The sequence below is a fragment of the Salvelinus namaycush genome, chromosome 15 (assembly GCF_016432855.1).
Source record: "Salvelinus namaycush isolate Seneca chromosome 15, SaNama_1.0, whole genome shotgun sequence".
Taxonomy (NCBI): Eukaryota; Metazoa; Chordata; class Actinopteri; order Salmoniformes; family Salmonidae; genus Salvelinus; species Salvelinus namaycush.
In genome coordinates, this window is record NC_052321.1 from 12,488,373 (window position 1) to 12,505,851 (window position 17,479).

At 45.1% G+C, this 17,479-nt stretch overlaps 1 protein-coding gene across 1 annotated transcript in view; it reads left to right on the forward strand.

The window, feature by feature from the left end:
• Positions 1–17,479, forward strand: part of LOC120059766 (usherin-like) — a 221,759-nt gene that overhangs the window by 170,886 nt on the left and 33,394 nt on the right. The gene's annotated exons all lie outside the window — the stretch shown is intronic.

Here is a 17,479-nt window from a genome sequence, read left to right on the forward strand (position 1 = left end):
GAACAATTCACGTGTTCACATGTGGAATTCATGTGTTTTTCTCTTAATGGAAGAGAGAGAGGACGAGAAAGAGAGAGAGGACGAGAAAGAGAGAGAGGACGAGAAAGAGAGAGAGGATGAGAAAGAGAGAGAGGACGAGAAAGAGAGAGAGGACGAGAAAGAGAGAGAGGACGAGAAAGAGAGAGAGGATGAGAAAGAGAGAGAGGACGAGAAAGAGAGAGAGGACGAGAAAGAGAGAGAGGACGAGAAAGAGAGAGAGGACGAGAAAGAGAGAGAGGATGAGAAAGAGAGAGAGGACGAGAAAGAGAGAGAGGACGAGAAAGAGAGAGAGGACGAGAAAGAGAGAGAGGACGAGAAAGAGAGAGAGCGAGAACAATGGAAAAGGGTGGAGTATATAGATATCTAGTTGCTATATACATCTTGTTTTCTCGCCCTCTGACCTTTGTGTTGTCAGTCATAGTTAATACAGAATGTAAATACAGACCTTTCACCTCCTCATTGATATGGAGCTGTGTGTGTGTGTGTGTGTGTGTGTGTGTGTGTGTGTGTGTGTGTGTGTGTGTGTGTGTGTGTGTGTGTGTGTGTGTGTGTGTGTGTGTGTGTGTGTGTGTGTGTGTGTGTGTGTGTGTGTGTGTGTGTGTGTGTGTGTGTGTGTGTGTTTCATTGATGTGGAGCGGCCAGAATGCCGCCACGGTCATTTGTGACACTGGGTGCGTGAAGTCAGTCTCAGTCGCTCACTGAGATAAAAAGAACGAAAGAAAGAACGAAAGAGACACAAAAATTGACAAGACTGTGTTAATCCTCTGCGCTAAAGCCAAGGCATTAGTGCCAGGAGCTAAGACAAGTTTTCAGGCAAGGTTACAAATCACACGAATGTTTATGAATGTTCATGAAATCATCTCTGTTACACTGGTGTGTATGTTACTACAGACCCGGGTTCGATTCCAGGCTGTATCACAACCAGCCGTGATTGGGAGTCCCATAAGGCGGCGCACAATTGGCCCAGCGTCATTAGGGTTTGGCCGGGGTAGGCCGTCATTGTAAATTATAATTTGTTCTTAACTGACTTGCCTAGTTAAATAAAGGTTAAATCAAAATACAAAAAATATAACTAAATGTCTGTGTGTGTGTGAGGCTGCAGATGGGTCTTTTGGCTGGGGGCCGGGTTTGGGAGGTTGGGATCGTAGCTCTCTACCTCTGGCCTTATGCTATCACACCTGTTTCTCTGTGGACTCCACACTCTGCTGTCTATTGATCTTACTGTAGACAACTGTTCACTAACCACAAGTTGATTCTCTACTCCGTATTCGTTTTCTTTGTTCTCTTCTTTCTCTAACATTTTCTCTCTCCTCCTCTCTCCTCCTCTCTCTTCCTCTCTCCTCCTCTTTCTTCCTCTCTCTGCCTCTCTCCATCTCTCTCCTCCTCTCTCCTCCTCTCTCTTCCTCTCTCCTCCTCTCTCCCTCTCTCTCCATCTCTCTCTTCCTCTCTCCATCTCTCTCCTCTTTCTCCTTCTCTCTCCTCCTCTCTCCCTTTATCTTCAATTAGCATAAAGAACTCCACCAACCTATTTAAATTAGTTAAACATGGATGTTTTTGTTCATCTCTCTCCGCCTCTCTCCTCCTCTCTCCTCCTCTCTCCCTCTCTCTCCATCTCTCTCCTCCTCTCTCATCTCTCTCCTCCTCTCTCCTCCTCTCTCCTCCTCTCTCCACCTCTCTCCTCCTCTCTCCGCCTCTCTCCATCTCTCTCCTCCTCTCTCCCTCTCTCTCATCTCTCTCCTCCTCTCTCCATCTCTCTCCATCTCTCTCCATTTCTCTCCTCCTATCAATTCAATTCAATTCAATTCAAGGGGCTTTATTGGCATGGGAAACATGTGTTAACATTGCCTAAGCAAGTGAGGTAGATAATATACAAAAGTGAAATAAACAATAAAAATTAACAGTAAACATTACACATACAGAAGTTTCAAAACAATAAAGACATTACAAATGTCATATTATATATATACAGTGTTGTAACAATGTACAAATAGTTAAAGTACACAAGGGAAAATAAATAAGCATAAATATGGGTTGTATTTACAATGGTGTTTGTTCTTCACTGGTTGCCCTTTTCTTGTGGCAACAGGTCACAAATCTTGCTGCTGTGATGGCACACTGTGGTATTTCACCCAGTAAATATGGGAGTTTATCAAAATTGGATTTGTTTTCGAATTCTTTGTGGATCTGTCTCCATCTCTCTCCATCTCTCTCCTCCTCTCTCCATCTCTCTCCTCCTCTCTCCGCCTCTCTCCATCTCTCTCCTCCTCTCTCCCTCTCTCTCATCTCTCTCCTCCTCTCTCCTCCTCTCTCCATCTCTCTCCATCTCTCTCCATTTCTCTCCATCTCTCTCCTCCTCTCTCCTCCTCTCTCCATCTCTCTCCTCCTCTCTCCATCTCTCTCCATCTCTCTCCTACTCTCTCCTCCCCTCTGCATCTCTCTCCTCCTCTCTCTGCCTCTCTCCATCTCTCTCCTCCTCTCTCCTCCTCTCTCCTCCTCTCTCCCATCTCTGTCCTCCTCTCTCCATCTCTCTTCATCTCTCTCCTCCTCTCTCCATCTCTCTCCCTCTCTCTCCTCCTCTCTCCATCTCTCGCCTCCTCTCTCCTCTCTCCATCTCTCTCCTACTCTCTCCTCCTCTCTCCATCTCTCTCCTACTCTCTCCTACTCTCTCCTCCTCTCTCTGCCTCTCTCCATCTCTCTCCATCTCTCTCTTCCTCTCTCCATCTCTCTCCTCCTCTCTCCCTTTCTATTCAATTAGCATAAAAACCTCCACCAACCTATTTAAATTAGTTAAACATTAATGTTTTTGTTCATCTCTCTCCTCCTCTCTCATCTCTCTCCTCCTCTCTCCATCTCTCTCCTCCTCTCTCCATCTCTCTCCGCCTCTCTCCATCTCTCTCCTCCTCTCTCCCTCTCTCTCATCGCTCTCCTCCTCTATCCCTCTCTCTCCATCTCTCTCCATCTCTCTCCTCCTCTCTCCATCTCTCTCCTACTCTCTCCTCCTCTCTCCATCTCTCTCCTCCTCCTCTCTGCCTCTCTCCATCTCTCTTCTCCTCTCTCCTCCTCTCTCCCTCTCTCTCCATCTCTCTCTTCCTCTCTCCATCTCTCTCCTCTTTCTCCTCCTCTCTCCTCATCTCTCCCTTTCTCTTCAATTAGCATAAAGAACTCCACCAACCTATTTAAATTAGTTAAACATGAATGTTTTTGTCTAAAAACAGTGCAAGTCTGTTTTTATGTGGAAAAACGGATTGGTGAAGTTCTTAGGTTTATGGGAGAGAAGTTGGCAGTTACTCAGCAGTGTATCTAATGTGTAGTCTGGCGTAGTTTTCTCCTCTCTAGTCTGACAGCCTTCAGAGCAGATGGTTTGATGTTCTCCTCACTAATGTCCACTACTGAGAGGGAGATCAACCACGGATATAAGCAATAAGCCTGTATGTGTGTGTGTATTGATCTCTGACTGGGCTGGGAGCACCTCTCCGTGCCAGTGTGGATGATTAATGGGGTCGTCATGGCGATCGGATAGAATGAGGGTACAGAACGCAGGCGGTCTGCCCCGCCAGAACCCTGCGCCCGCCTGGCAGACCGTGGTTACGCACACACACACACACACACACACACACACACACACACACACACACACACACACACACACACACACACACACACACACACACACACACACACACACACACACATATACTGCACACCAATCTAGAGATGCTAACGTAACACCTATTTACTCCTCACTTCCTATTCCAGATCCAGCCTCTTTCTCTCTTTGCTATATCTTTCTCTCCTTGCTGTATCCTCCCACTAGCTCTCCCTCTTTCTCTCCTTGCTGTATCCTCCCTCTAGCTCTCCCTCTTTCTCTCCTTGCTGTATCCTCCCTCTAGCTCTCCCTCTTTCTCTCCTTGCTGTATCCTCCCTCTAGCTCTCCCTCTTTCTCTCCTTGCTGTATCCTCCCACTAGCTCTCCCTCTTTCTCTCCTTGCTGTATCCTCCCACTAGCTCTCCCTTTTTCTCTCCTTGCTGTATCCTCCCACTAGCTCTCCCTCTTTCTCTCCTTGCTGTATCCTCCCACTAGCTCTCCCTCTTTCTCTCCTTGCTGTATCCTCCCACTAGCTCTCCCTCTTTCTCTCCTTGCTGTATCCTCCCACTAGCTCTCCCTCTTTCTCTCCTTGCTGTATCCTCCCACTAGCTCTCCCTCTTTCTCTCCTTGCTGTATCCTCCCACTAGCTCTCCCTCTTTCTCTCCTTGCTGTATCATCCCACTAGCTCTCCCTCTTTCTCTCCTTGCTGTATTCTCCCACTAGCTCTCCCTCTTTTTCTCATCATTCTCTCCCTCTCTCTTCTCTCTACTCTCCACTTAATTTAGTCACACTATCCTCCCTCCTTTTTTATTTTCCCTCTCTCCTTCCTCACTCCCTCTCTTCCTCCTCCCTCTCTCGTCTCCTTTTTCCCTCTTTATCCTGATGTTGTGTTGTGGTCCCTGGACCCCTGATGAAGTCAGATGTATTAATACTGGACATATACATTCCTACACAATACCCCTCTACTCCTCTTTCGCCTCCCTCCTTCCTCCCTCCTCTCCAGATGTTGTGTGTAGGGCCCTTGGGGCCCCTGGTGAAGGGAGATGTATTAATACATGCGATTGATCAGATCAGGACCCCTGACAGTCATCAGCCCCGGGACCATCTGGTTGCTGCTCGCACGCCTTCACCCAAACACAACCTGACACTGCATTAATCTGATGCAGCTACTGCCACTGTCTAGCACTCTGTGTGTGTGTGTGTGTGTGTGTGTGTGTGTGTGTGTGTGTGTGTGTGTGTGTGTGTGTGTGTGTGTGTGTGTGTGTGTGTGTGTGTGTGTGTGTGTGTGTGTGTGTGTGTGTGTGTGTGTGCGTGCGTGCGTGCGTGCGTGCGTGCGTGCGTGCGTGCGTGCGTGCGTGCGTGTGCGTACGCTCCTCACTCCGCCAGCCAGCCGGGCCCAGCAGCCACCAGGACCTGAAGGGTGCAGAAATTAAGGTTATTACACAAATTGAGCCATATGGTCTAAATATTTCAGAGCTGAAATTTACTAGCCAATAAAATTGGCTCCTGCCTCTCTAATGGTGTAAATTACAGTTTAACCACGGTGCTAATGATGTCCTTCTGCTGCAGTAACCACTCTAACATGAAGGACATTGTTTAAAAAATACCCCCAGAAAAAAAGAGATATTGAGTGAGGGAAGGAGGGGGTAGAGAGAGAGAGGGAGAGAAGTGCTAGCAGCATGTCTACAATCTGTTAGTTTACCATTAAGAACAAGGAGGAGAGCGAGAGGGACAGCAAGGGGCGACCGGTGGACCGTGTCTCGCCTTCAACACTGGGGCAAACACACGTCATTGCACTGTTGGAGACGCATTTGTAAGCAAACATGGTCGGGTCGTAAAACTCCTGGTCGTAGAGGCTGGGCTGAAGGTCAGAGGTGACACGAAGAGCAGGTCACAGTGTTGTCACAGATCACACACTGATGACCCCGGTCAGAAGAGAACAAACGGCTCTATCGTTCCATATCTCTCTCATTAGCCCCTTCATTGTCTTTTTCTAACTCCGGTAACTTTTTTTCATGTTTTTGTATTTTAGCCCTTTTTCTCCGCAATTTCGATCTTCTCTCATCGCTGTAATTCCCCAACGGGCTCGGAATAGCAAAGTTTGAGTCATGCGTCCTCCGAAACATGACTCGCCAAGCCTCGCTTCTTAACACCCGCTCGCTTAACCCAGAAGCCAGCCGCACAAATGTGTCGGAAGAATAGCAGTTCTACTGACGACGAGGTCAGCCTGCAGCCGCCCGGCCCGCCACAAGGAGTCGCTAGAGCGCAATGAGCCCCGGCCAAACCCTCCCATAACACAGACGATGCTGGGCCAATTGTGCTCCGCCCTATGGACTCACTATCACGGCCGGTTGTGATACAGCCCGGGATCGAACCTGGGTCTGTAGTAATGCCTCAAGCGATGCAGTGCCTTAGACCGCTGTGCCACTCGGGAGGCCCCATGACTCCTTATTCTAATCTTTCTCTCTTTTATTGCAATTCTCTCTGTGTCTGTCTCTCTCTCTCTTTCTCTCTCTCTCTTTCTCTCTCAATTCAATTTCAATTTAATTTAAGGGGCTTTATTGGCATGGGAAACACATGTTTACAATTTTCTCTTTTACTTTCTTTCTCTCTCTCTTTCTCTCTTCCTCTCTCTTCCTCTCTCTTTCTCTCTCTTTCTCTCTCTTTCTCTCTCTCTCTTTCTCTATCTCTTTCACACAAGTTTCAGTGAGGCCTTTTATTCTTTAAACGTGCTGCCTGAATCCCCTGGTTCAGAAAGAGGGTGTAGAGGGAGAAGAGAGGGAGTGGTAGAGAAAGGAGGAGAGTGGAGGAAAGAGAAAGGGCTTTGCCCTTGGGCTCAGTGGCACAATGGAATGGAATGAAGAGTACTGCAGAGTGGAGTGGAGGGAAGCGAGGGAGTGGACAGAGGAGTGGAGAAAAGATGAGAGAAGAGGAGAGAGAGGGTAGGAGGGTAGAGGGTTCGTTAGGTCTCGCCCCAACCCCCACCCCTCACCACTGTACTCAGGCCCTGATTGGAGGGCACTTGAAGTGATTGTCTCACGCAGGCCCCTCGCATAAACAGAAAATAATAATCTACAACAACCACAACTACTCCATCTCTCTCTCTCTTGCTTCCTTTCTCCTCTTCTCTTCCTCCCTCTCTTCTCTTCATCTCTCCAGACAAGAGCTCCCTCGTTCTGTAAATGTGTGCTGAGATGTTATTGTATGCCTCAAAAGGAGTGTGTGTGCGAGTGTTGTGTGTGTGTGTGTGTGTGTGTGTGTGTAGTGCTCTTCACTCATCCTAATGTGTGGAAAAAGAGTGGATGATGAGACTGTAGAGGAATGTGTGTGTGTGTGTGTGCGTGTGCACGCTCGTTGGATTTATCCCTTCCCCACTGCATGAACAACCTTCAATCAACATATATTACAACTTGAAGTAAAGACAAAAAGTTAACTGAAGGGAAGATAGGAGAAGGTATGGAACACACATAAAGTTGACTGAAGGGAAGATAGGAGAAGGTATGGAACACACATAAAGTTAACTGAAGGGAAGATAGAAGGTATTGAACACACATAAAGTTGACTGAAGGGAAGATAGGAGGTATTGAACACACATACAGTTGACTGAAGGGAAGATAGAAGAAGGTATTGAACACACATAAAGTTGACTGAAGGGAAGATAGGAGAAGGTATGGAACACACATAAAGTTGACTGAAAGGAAGATAGGAGAAGGTATTGAACACACATAAAGTTGACTGAAGGGAAGATAGGAGAAGGTATGGAACACACATAAAGTTGACTGAAAGGAAGATAGGAGAAGGTATTGAACACACATAAAGTTGACTGAAGGGAAGATAGAAGGTATTGAACACACATAAAGTTGACTGAAGGGAAGATAGGAGAAGGTATGGAACACACATAAAGTTGACTGAAGGGAAGATAGGAGAAGGTATTGAACACACATAAAGTTGACTGAAAGGAAGATAGGAGAAGGTATGGAACACACATAAAGTTGACTGAAGGGAAGATAGAAGGTATGGAACACACATAAAGTTGACTGAAGGGAAGATAGGAGAAGGTATGGAACACACATAAAGTTGACTGAAAGGAAGATAGGAGAAGGTATTGAACACACATAAAGTTGACTGAAGGGAAGATAGAAGGTATGGAACACACATAAAGTTGACTGAAGGGAAGATAGGAGAAGGTATGGAACACACATAAAGTTGACTGAAGGGAAGATAGGAGAAGGTATTGAACACACATAAAGTTGACTGAAGGGAAGATAGAAGGTATTGAACACACATAAAGTTGACTGAAGGGAAGATAGGAGAAGGTATGGAACACACATAAAGTTGACTGAAGGGAAGATAGGAGAAGGTATGGAACACACATAAAGTTGACTGAAGGGAAGATAGGAGAAGGTATTGAACACACATAAAGTTGACTGAAAGGAAGATAGGAGAAGGTATGGAACACACATAAAGTTGACTGAAGGGAAGATAGAAGGTATGGAACACACATAAAGTTGACTGAAGGGAAGATAGGAGAAGGTATGGAACACACATAAAGTTGACTGAAAGGAAGATAGGAGAAGGTATTGAACACACATAAAGTTGACTGAAGGGAAGATAGAAGGTATGGAACACACATAAAGTTGACTGAAGGGAAGATAGGAGAAGGTATGGAACACACATAAAGTTGACTGAAGGGAAGATAGGAGAAGGTATTGAACACACATAAAGTTGACTGAAAGGAAGATAGGAGAAGGTATTGAACACACAAAGTTGACTGAAGGGAAGATAGGAGAAGGTATGGAACACACATAAAGTTGACTGAAGGGAAGATAGGAGAAGGTATGGAACACACATAAAGTTGACTGAAAGGAAGATAGGAGAAGGTATGGAACACACATAAAGTTGACTGAAGGGAAGATAGGAGAAGGTATGGAACACACATAAAGTTGACTGAAGGGAAGATAGAAGGTATTGAACACACATAAAGTTGACTGAAGGGAAGATAGAAGGTATTGAACACACATAAAGTTGACTGAAGGGAAGATAGGAGAAGGTATTGAACACACATAAAGTTGACTGAAGGGAAGATAGAAGGTATTGAACACACATAAAGTTGACTGAAGGGAAGATAGGAGAAGGTATTGAACACACATAAAGTTGACTGAAGGGAAGATAGAAGGTATTGAACACACATAAAGTTGACTGAAGGGAAGATAGAAGGTATTGAACACACATAAAGTTGACTGAAGGGAAGATAGAAGGTATGGAACACACATAAAGTTGACTGAAGGGAAGATAGGAGAAGGTATGGAACACACATAAAGTTGACTGAAGGGAAGATAGGAGAAGGTATTGAACACACATAAAGTTGACTGAAGGGAAGATAGGAGGTATTGAACACACATAAAGTTGACTGAAGGGAAGATAGAAGGTATTGAACACACATAAAGTTGACTGAAGGGAAGATAGGAGAAGGTATGGAACACACATAAAGTTGACTGAAGGGAAGATAGAAGGTATTGAACACACATAAAGTTGACTGAAGGGAAGATAGGAGGTATTGAACACACATAAAGTTGACTGAAGGGAAGATAGGAGAAGGTATGGAACACACATAAAGTTGACTGAAGGGAAGATAGGAGAAGGTATTGAACACACATAAAGTTGACTGAAGGGAAGATAGGAGAAGGTATGGAACACACATAAAGTTGACTGAAGGGAAGATAGAAGGTATTGAACACACATAAAGTTGACTGAAGGGAAGATAGGAGAAGGTATTGAACACACATAAAGTTGACTGAAGGGAAGATAGGAGAAGGTATTGAACACACATAAAGTTGACTGAAGGGAAGATAGAATGTATTGAACACACATAAAGTTGACTGAAGGGAAGATAGGAGGTATTGAACACACATAAAGTTGACTGAAGGGAAGATAGAAGGTATTGAACACACATAAAGTTGACTGAAGGGAAGATAGGAGAAGGTATTGAACACACATAAAGTTGACTGAAGGGAAGATAGGAGAAGGTATGGAACACACATAAAGTTGACTGAAGGGAAGATAGAAGGTATTGAACACACATAAAGTTGACTGCTTTGTTCTACCTTGTGGTATTTATAGTAGTATTTATAGTACCACATGGATAGTGATTACAGCATTGTTGGGTTTAGAGCTTGCAAGAAAGGCATTTCACTCACAGGAGGTTGGTGGCACCTTAATTGGGGAGGACAGGCTCGTGGTAATGGCTGGAGCGGAATCGGTTGAATGGTATCAAACACATGGTTTCCCTTTGTTATATACAGGGTCAGTAGCTATTTCCAGGGTCAGTAGCTATATACAGGGTCAGTTCCAGGATCAGTAGCTATATACAGGGTCAGTTCCAGGGTCAGTAGCTATATACAGAGTCAGTTCCAGGGTCAGTAGCTATATACAGAGTCAGTTCCAGGGTCAGTAGCTATATACAGGGTCAGTAGCTATATACAGGGTCAGTTCCAGGGTCAGTAGCTATATACAGAGTCAGTTCCAGGATCAGTAGCTATATACAGAGTCAGTTCCAGGATCAGTAGCTATATACAGAGTCAGTTCCAGGGTCAGTAGCTATTTACAGAGTCAGTTCCAGGGTCAGTAGCTATATACAGGGTCAGTTCCAGGGTCAGTAGCTATATACAGGGTCAGTTCCAGGGTCAGTAGCTATATACAGGGTCAGTAGCTATATACAGGGTCAGTTCCAGGGTCAGTAGCTATATACAGAGTCAGTTCCAGGGTCAGTAGCTATATACAGGGTCAGTCCCAGGTTCAGTAGCTATATACAGGGTCAGTTCCAGGGTCAGTAGCTATATACAGGGTCAGTTCCAGGGTCAGTAGCTATATACAGGGTCAAATCAAATTGTATTTGTCACATGCACCGAATACAGCAGATGTAGACCTTACAGTGAAATGCTTACTTACAAGCCCTTAACCAACAATGCAGTTTTGGAAAAAATAAGGGTTAAGTAAAAAATAGATAAGTAAAAAAATACAAATAACAAATAGTTAAAGAGCAACAGTAAAATAACAGTAGCAAGGCTATATACAGGGTGTCCCGGCACAGAGTCAATGTGCGGGGGCACAGGTTAGTCGAGGTAATTGAGGTAATATGTACATGTAGGTAGAGTTAAAGTGACTATGCACAGATAATAACCAGAGAGTAGCAGCAGCGTAAAGGGGAGGGGAGACAACAACAATACAAATAGTCAGGGTAGCCAGTTGATCAGCTGTTCAGGAGTCTTATGGATTGGGAGGCGAAGCTGTTAAGAAGCCTTTTGGACCTAGACTTGGCGCTCAGGGTACCGCTTGCCGTGCGGAAGCAGAGAGAACAGTCTATGACTAGGGTGGCTGGAATCTCTGACAATTTTTAGGGCCTTCCTCAGACACCGCCTGGTACACAGGTCCTGGATGGCAGGAAGCTTGGCCCCAGTGATGTACTGGGCTGTACGCACCACCCTCTGTAGTGCCTTGCGGTCGGAGGCCGAGCAGTTGCCATACCAGGCAGTGATGCAACGAGTCAGGATGCTCTCGATGGTGCAGCTGTAGAACTTTTTGAGGATCTGAGGACCCATGCCAAATCTTTTCAGTCTCCTGAGGGGGAATAGGCTTGGTCGTGCCCTCTGCACGACTGTCTTGATGTGTTTGGACCATGTTAGTTTGTTGGTGATGTGGACACCAAGGAACTTGAAGCTCTCAACCTGCTCTCAACAGCCCCCTCGATGAGAATGGGGGTGTGCTCGGTCCTCCTTTTCCTGTAGTCCACAAACATCTCCCTTGTCTTGATCACGTTGAGGGAGAGGTTGTTATCCTGGCACTACACGGCCAGGTCTCTGACCTCCTCCTTATAGGCTGTCTCATCGTTGTCGGTGATCAGGCCTACCACTGTTATATCGTTGGCAAACGTAATCACTTTAAGTCACTTTAATAACTATACCTACATGTACATACTACCTCAACTAACTATGTGCCCCTGCACATTGACTCTGTACCGGCACCCCCCTGTATATATTGTTATTTTTTACTGTAGCTCTTTAATTACTTGTTACTTTTATCTCTTATTCTTATCCATATTTTTTGAAACTGCACTACTGGTTAGGGGCTCGTAAGTAAACATTTCACTGTAAGGTTGTATTTGGCGCATCTGACTAATAGAATTTGATTTGATTTGAGTCGTGCCTGGCCATGCAGTCATGGGTGAACAGGGAGTACAGGAGGGGACTGAACACGCACCCCTGAGGGGCCCCCGTGTTGAGGATCAGCGTGGCAGATGTGTTGTTACCTACCCTTACCACCTGGGGACGGGCCCGTCAGGAAGTCCAGGATTCAGTTGCAGAGGGAGGAGTTCAGTCCCAGGGTCCTTAGCTTAGTGATGAGCTTTGAGGGCACTATGGTGTTGAACGCTGACCTGTAGTCAATTAATAGCATTCTCACATAAGTGTTCCTTTTGTCCAGGTGGGAAAAGGCAGTGTGGAGTGCAATATAAATTGCATCATCTGTGGATCTGTTGGGGCGGTATGCAAATTGGAGTGGGTCTAGGGTTTCTGGGATGATGGTGTTGATGTGAGCCATGACCAGCCTTTCAAAGCATTTCATGGCTACATACGTGAGTGCTATGGGTTGGTAGTCATTTAGGCAGGTTACCTTCGTGTTCTTGGGCACAGGGACTATGGTGGTCTGCTTGAAACATGTTGGTATTACAGACTCAATTAGGGACAGGTTGAAAATGTTAGTGAAGACACTTGGTCAGCGCATGCTCTGAGTACACGTCCTGGTAGTCCGTCTGGCCCCACGGACTTGTGAATGTTGACCTGTTTAAAGGTGTTACTCACATCGGCTACGGAGAGCGTGATCACACAGTCTTCCGGAATAGCTGATGCTCTCATGCATGCTTCAGTGTTGCTTGCCTCGAAGCGAACATAGAAGTAATTTAGCTCATCTGGTTGGCTCATGTCACTGGGCTGAATCCCAGAACATATTCCAGTCTGTGCTAGCAAAACAGTCCTGTAGCTTAGCATCTGCTTCATCTGACCACTTCTTTATTGACTGAGTCACTTGTGCTTCCTGCTTTAGTTTTTTCTTGTAAGCGAGAATCAGGAGGAAAGAATTATGGTCAGATTTGCCAAATAGAGGGTGAGGGAGAGCTTTGTGCGCATTTCTGTGTGTGAAGTAAAGGTGGTCTAGAGTTTTTTTCCCTCTGGTTGCACATTTAGCATGCTGGTAGAAATTAGGTATATCGGATTTAAGTTTCCCTGCATTAAAGTCCCCGGCCACTAGGAGCGTCGCCTCTGGATGAGCGTTTTCCTGTTTGCTTATGGCCTTATACAGCTCATTGAGTGCGGACTTAGTGCCAGCATTGGTTTGTGGTGGCAAGTAGACAGCTACGAAAAATATAGATGAGAACTCTCTTGGTAAATAGTGTGGTCCAAAGCTTATCATGAGATACTCTACCTCAGGCGAGCAAAACCTTGAGACTTCCTTAATATTAGATTTCGTGAACCAGCTTTTGTTTACAAATATACACAGACCATCACCCGTTGTCTTACCGGAGGCAGCTGTTCTATCTTGCCGATGCAGCGTAAACTCGCCAGCTGTTCTTTATCCATGTCGTTCTTCTGCCACGACTCAGTGAAACATAAGTTATTACAGTTTTTAATGTCCCGTTGGTAGGATATTCGTGATCGTAGCTCGTCTATTTTGTTATCCAATGATTGAAAGTTGGCTAATAGGACTGATGGTAGAGGCAGATTACCCACTCGCCGTCGGATCCTTACAAGGCACCCTGACCTACCTCCCTGATATCTCCATCTCTTTCTCCTGCGAATGATGGGGATGAGGGCCTTGTTGGGTGTCTGACTCGTTAAAGAAAAAATCTTTGTCCAGTACAAGGTGAGTAATCACTGTCCTGATATCCAGAAGCTCTTTTCGGTCATAAGAGACGGTGGCAGAAACATTATGTACAAAATAAGTTACAAATAATGCAAAAAAACACACACAATAGCACAATTGGTTAAGAGCCCGTAAAACGGCAGCCATCTCCTCCGGCGCCATCAACATTGTGTCAGTTCCAGGATCAGTGCCAATACCATATTTACAATGTGCAGCGATAGTATGAGGACTCTAGGTGGTTGTTTTGTTAAAAACCTCAAACCATTCTGAGATTTCATTCTGGAAGAAAAATATTTCAATATGTTTTATTAGTATATTGTTATGTGAATAGTGCATTGCTGGTTGAATTGTTGTGTGTGTGCAGTAATTGATGTGTGTGTGTGTGTGTGTGTGTATGCATGTGTAGCACTCTATCTGAACTCAGAGTACTGGGACAGTGGCATGCATCCACACACACAAACTCACACACAGACAGAAGGTCAGTCTGCAGGGTGAATTATTAGAGAATTATAAAAAGGCACATCCTAGCCGCCCCAGCTCCCTGGGCCTGATGATCCGTCCTGGGGCTTCGAGATGCCAAAAACAATCATGGCTGCCAGTGTGACCCAGGCATGTCCAGAACAGACTTCCCAGCAGCCACCACTCCACCCTCTGAGTTGGCCTGAGACACGCAGGCTGCCCCCGTGGCATTGTGTATGAGTGTGTGTGTGTGTGTGTGTGTGTGTGTGTGTGTGTGTGTGTGCGTGTGCGTGTGTGTGTGCGTGTGTGCGTGTGTGTGTGTGTGTGTGTGTGTGTGCGTGTGTGCGTGTGTGCGTGTGTGCGTGTGTGCGTGTGTGCGTGTGCGTGTGCGTGTGCGTGTGCGTGTGTGTGTGTGTGTGTGTGTGTGTGCGTGTATTCCACTCACACAGGGCATTAACATACACACACACACAAACAGCCCACTGTGTTGTGGGCAGTTTCACCTCAGGAGGCTGCTGAGGGGAGGACAGCTCATAATAATGGCCGGAACGGAGCAAATGGAATGACATCAAACACCTGGAAACCATGTGTTTGATGTATTTGATACCATTTCACCTATTCCGCTTCAGCCATTACCACGAGCCCGTCCTCCCCAATGAATATGCCACCAACCTCCTGTGGTTTCACCTCAGGAAACTCCAAAACAATTACTGCTCCCATGGGGCTGACCTGGACTGTCTGGCATCTTGTTATACTGTTACTGTAAATAGGCTTTACGTTTCATATCGTTTGGTCTCAAAGGGCATGAATTCAACATTCAACAGGGATTCTTCAAAGGCTACATTTTCCTATAGTATCGCATGTATTTTGACAGTTTTCTCTCCTGTAAATATATTTAGTGTGTTTTGTTTTTGGGAAAGGAGAGAAGCAGAGAGATGAGAGCGTTTGCTGTACTACTGAATAAAGCCGGAGCGTTTACAGAGTTGAAATGAAATGAATGGTGGAATTATTTGGTGTGTGTGTGTGTGTGTGTGTGTGTGTGTGTGTGTGTGTGTGTGTGTGTGTGTGTGTGTGTGTGTGTGTGTGTGTGTGTGTGTGTGTGTGTGTGTGTGTGTGTGTGTGTAGTCTATGCCATATGCTAATGAGAATCCCAGCCCCTCCTTTCTGGTCTGTGACTGTGAGAGATAATCAGCATAATTATTCTGACAAATACACATGGTTATTCTTAATTAGTATCATAGCCTGTCCCTGTCTGCACAGCGCCTGTCCACCTGCATCACAAACACACACACATTCACACTGGCCAAGGGAGACATGTGCTTGCAGAGAGAGAGAAAGAAAGAAGAAAGAAAGAATGAAACAGAAGAGAGAGTGAGAAAGACAGGGAGAAAGAGAGAGTGAGAGAAAGAGAGAGAGAAAGAAAGAAAGATGGGGGGAAAAAATTAAAAAATCTTCCAAATGTTACATTGTGTTGAGGTAAGGCGAGTCCATTTAAATCTGAGGTAGATCTGAGAACTGTTTAATGTATAAATTAGTAAGGCCTGTCTTCTCGCTGTCTATTCTCTCCTCCTCTCTCTCTCTCTCTCCTGCGATATAACTGTTGACTTTTAACTTCTCTGAATATCTCAGGGAATGACTCTCTCTCACTTAGAGAAGCAAGGGTAGTCATTGATATCAACACATGTTTCATGTTGGCAGACATGAGTGTTTTAATTGAAACCAACCAGCCATCACACACACACAAAGTCACACACACATCCATTAATGAAAGTTAAACACCTCCTCTTGTAGACATCCAAGCTGTGAACATTTATTCAGAAATCTATAACAGAATCAATTTTCTTAGTTGTTTTTTAATGGCAGTCTAGAGTAGGGTGTGCACACGCATCTGTGCATGTGGGTGTGTCTCTGTGTTGGTGTGTCTCTGTGTTGGTGTGTCTCTGTGTTGGTGTGTCTCTGAGTGTGTGTGTGTGTGTGTGGGTGTGGGGGGGGGGGGGCTGTTAATTAATGCAGTGTGCCGGTGGTGTTTTAGTGAAAGTGTTTGATTGCATTGCCATCTAGGGGCTGCCGAGGAGTCTCTACGAGGAGTCTCTACGCTCAGATAACGACACACCAACAGCTGTTGCTATTGACAATGTGCATATGTTAACTGTGTTATGGTCCACATGCACCATATACTTCACTGTGTTAAAGGTAGCTTAAAGAATTATCTCTTTCTCTCTCTATCTCTTTTTCTCTCTCTAACTCTTTCTTTTTCTCTCTCTCTTTGTCTCCCTCTCTCTTTTTCTTAATCTCTCTTCCTCTCTCACGCTTCTCTCAATTCAATTTCAATTTAAGGGCTTTATTGGCTTGGGAAACATATGTTTACTTTACCAAAGCAAGAGAAATAGATAATAAACAATTCACAGTAAACATTACATTCACAAAAGTTCCAAAATAATAAAAAAATCATATTATGTCTATATACAGTGTTGTAATGATGTGCAAATAGTTAAAGTACAAAAGGGAAAATAAATAAACATCAATATAGATTGTATTTACAATGGTGTTTGTTCTTCACTGGTTCTCTCTCCCTCTCTCTCTGTCTGTAATAACTGGGAGCTGATACTATTCTCTTCTTTCCTGGCACTGCACAGAAGTGTGATTTTAAAGGGTTACACTTTTTACTTTTGCTCTCTCTCTTCCCTCTCTTTGTGACAGGGGGATCATTAATCCTGTCTTCCCTCTCTCTTTGTGACAGGGGGATCATTAATCCTGTCTTTCCTCTCTCTTTGTGACAGGGGGATCATTAATCCTGTCTTCCCTCTCTCTTTGTGACAGGGGGATCATTAATCCTGTCTTCTCTCTCTTTGTGACAGGGGGATCATTAATCCTGTCTTCCCTCTCTCTTTGTGACAGGGGGATCATTAATCCTGTCTTCCCTCTCTCTTTGTGACAGGGGGATCATTAATCCTGTCTTCCCTCTCTCTTTGTGACAGGGGGATCATTAATCCTGTCTTCCCTCTCTCTTTGTGACAGGGGGATCATTAATCCTGTCTTCCCTCTCTCTTTGTGACAGGGGGATCATTAATCCTGTCTTCCCTTTCTCTTTGTGACAGGGGGATCATTAATCCTGTCTTTCCTCTCTCTTTGTGACAGGGGGATCATTAATCCTGTCTTCCCTCTCTCTTTGTGACAGGTGGATCATTAATCCTGTCTTCCCTCTCTCTTTGTGACAGGGGGATCATAAATCCTGTCTTTCCTCTCTTTGTGACAGGGGGATCATTAATCCTGTCTTCCCTCTCTCTTTGTGACAGGTTATACATTAATCCTGTCTTCCCTCTCTCTTTGTGACAGGGGGATCATTAAGCCTGTCTTCCCTCTCTCTTTGTGACAGGGGGATCATTAAGCCTGTCTTTCCTCTCTCTGTATGACAGTAATCCTGTTTGCTGGGAATTAAAACCCAGAACAAGTGAACAAACAGCAGAAAATCATCTATGTCATG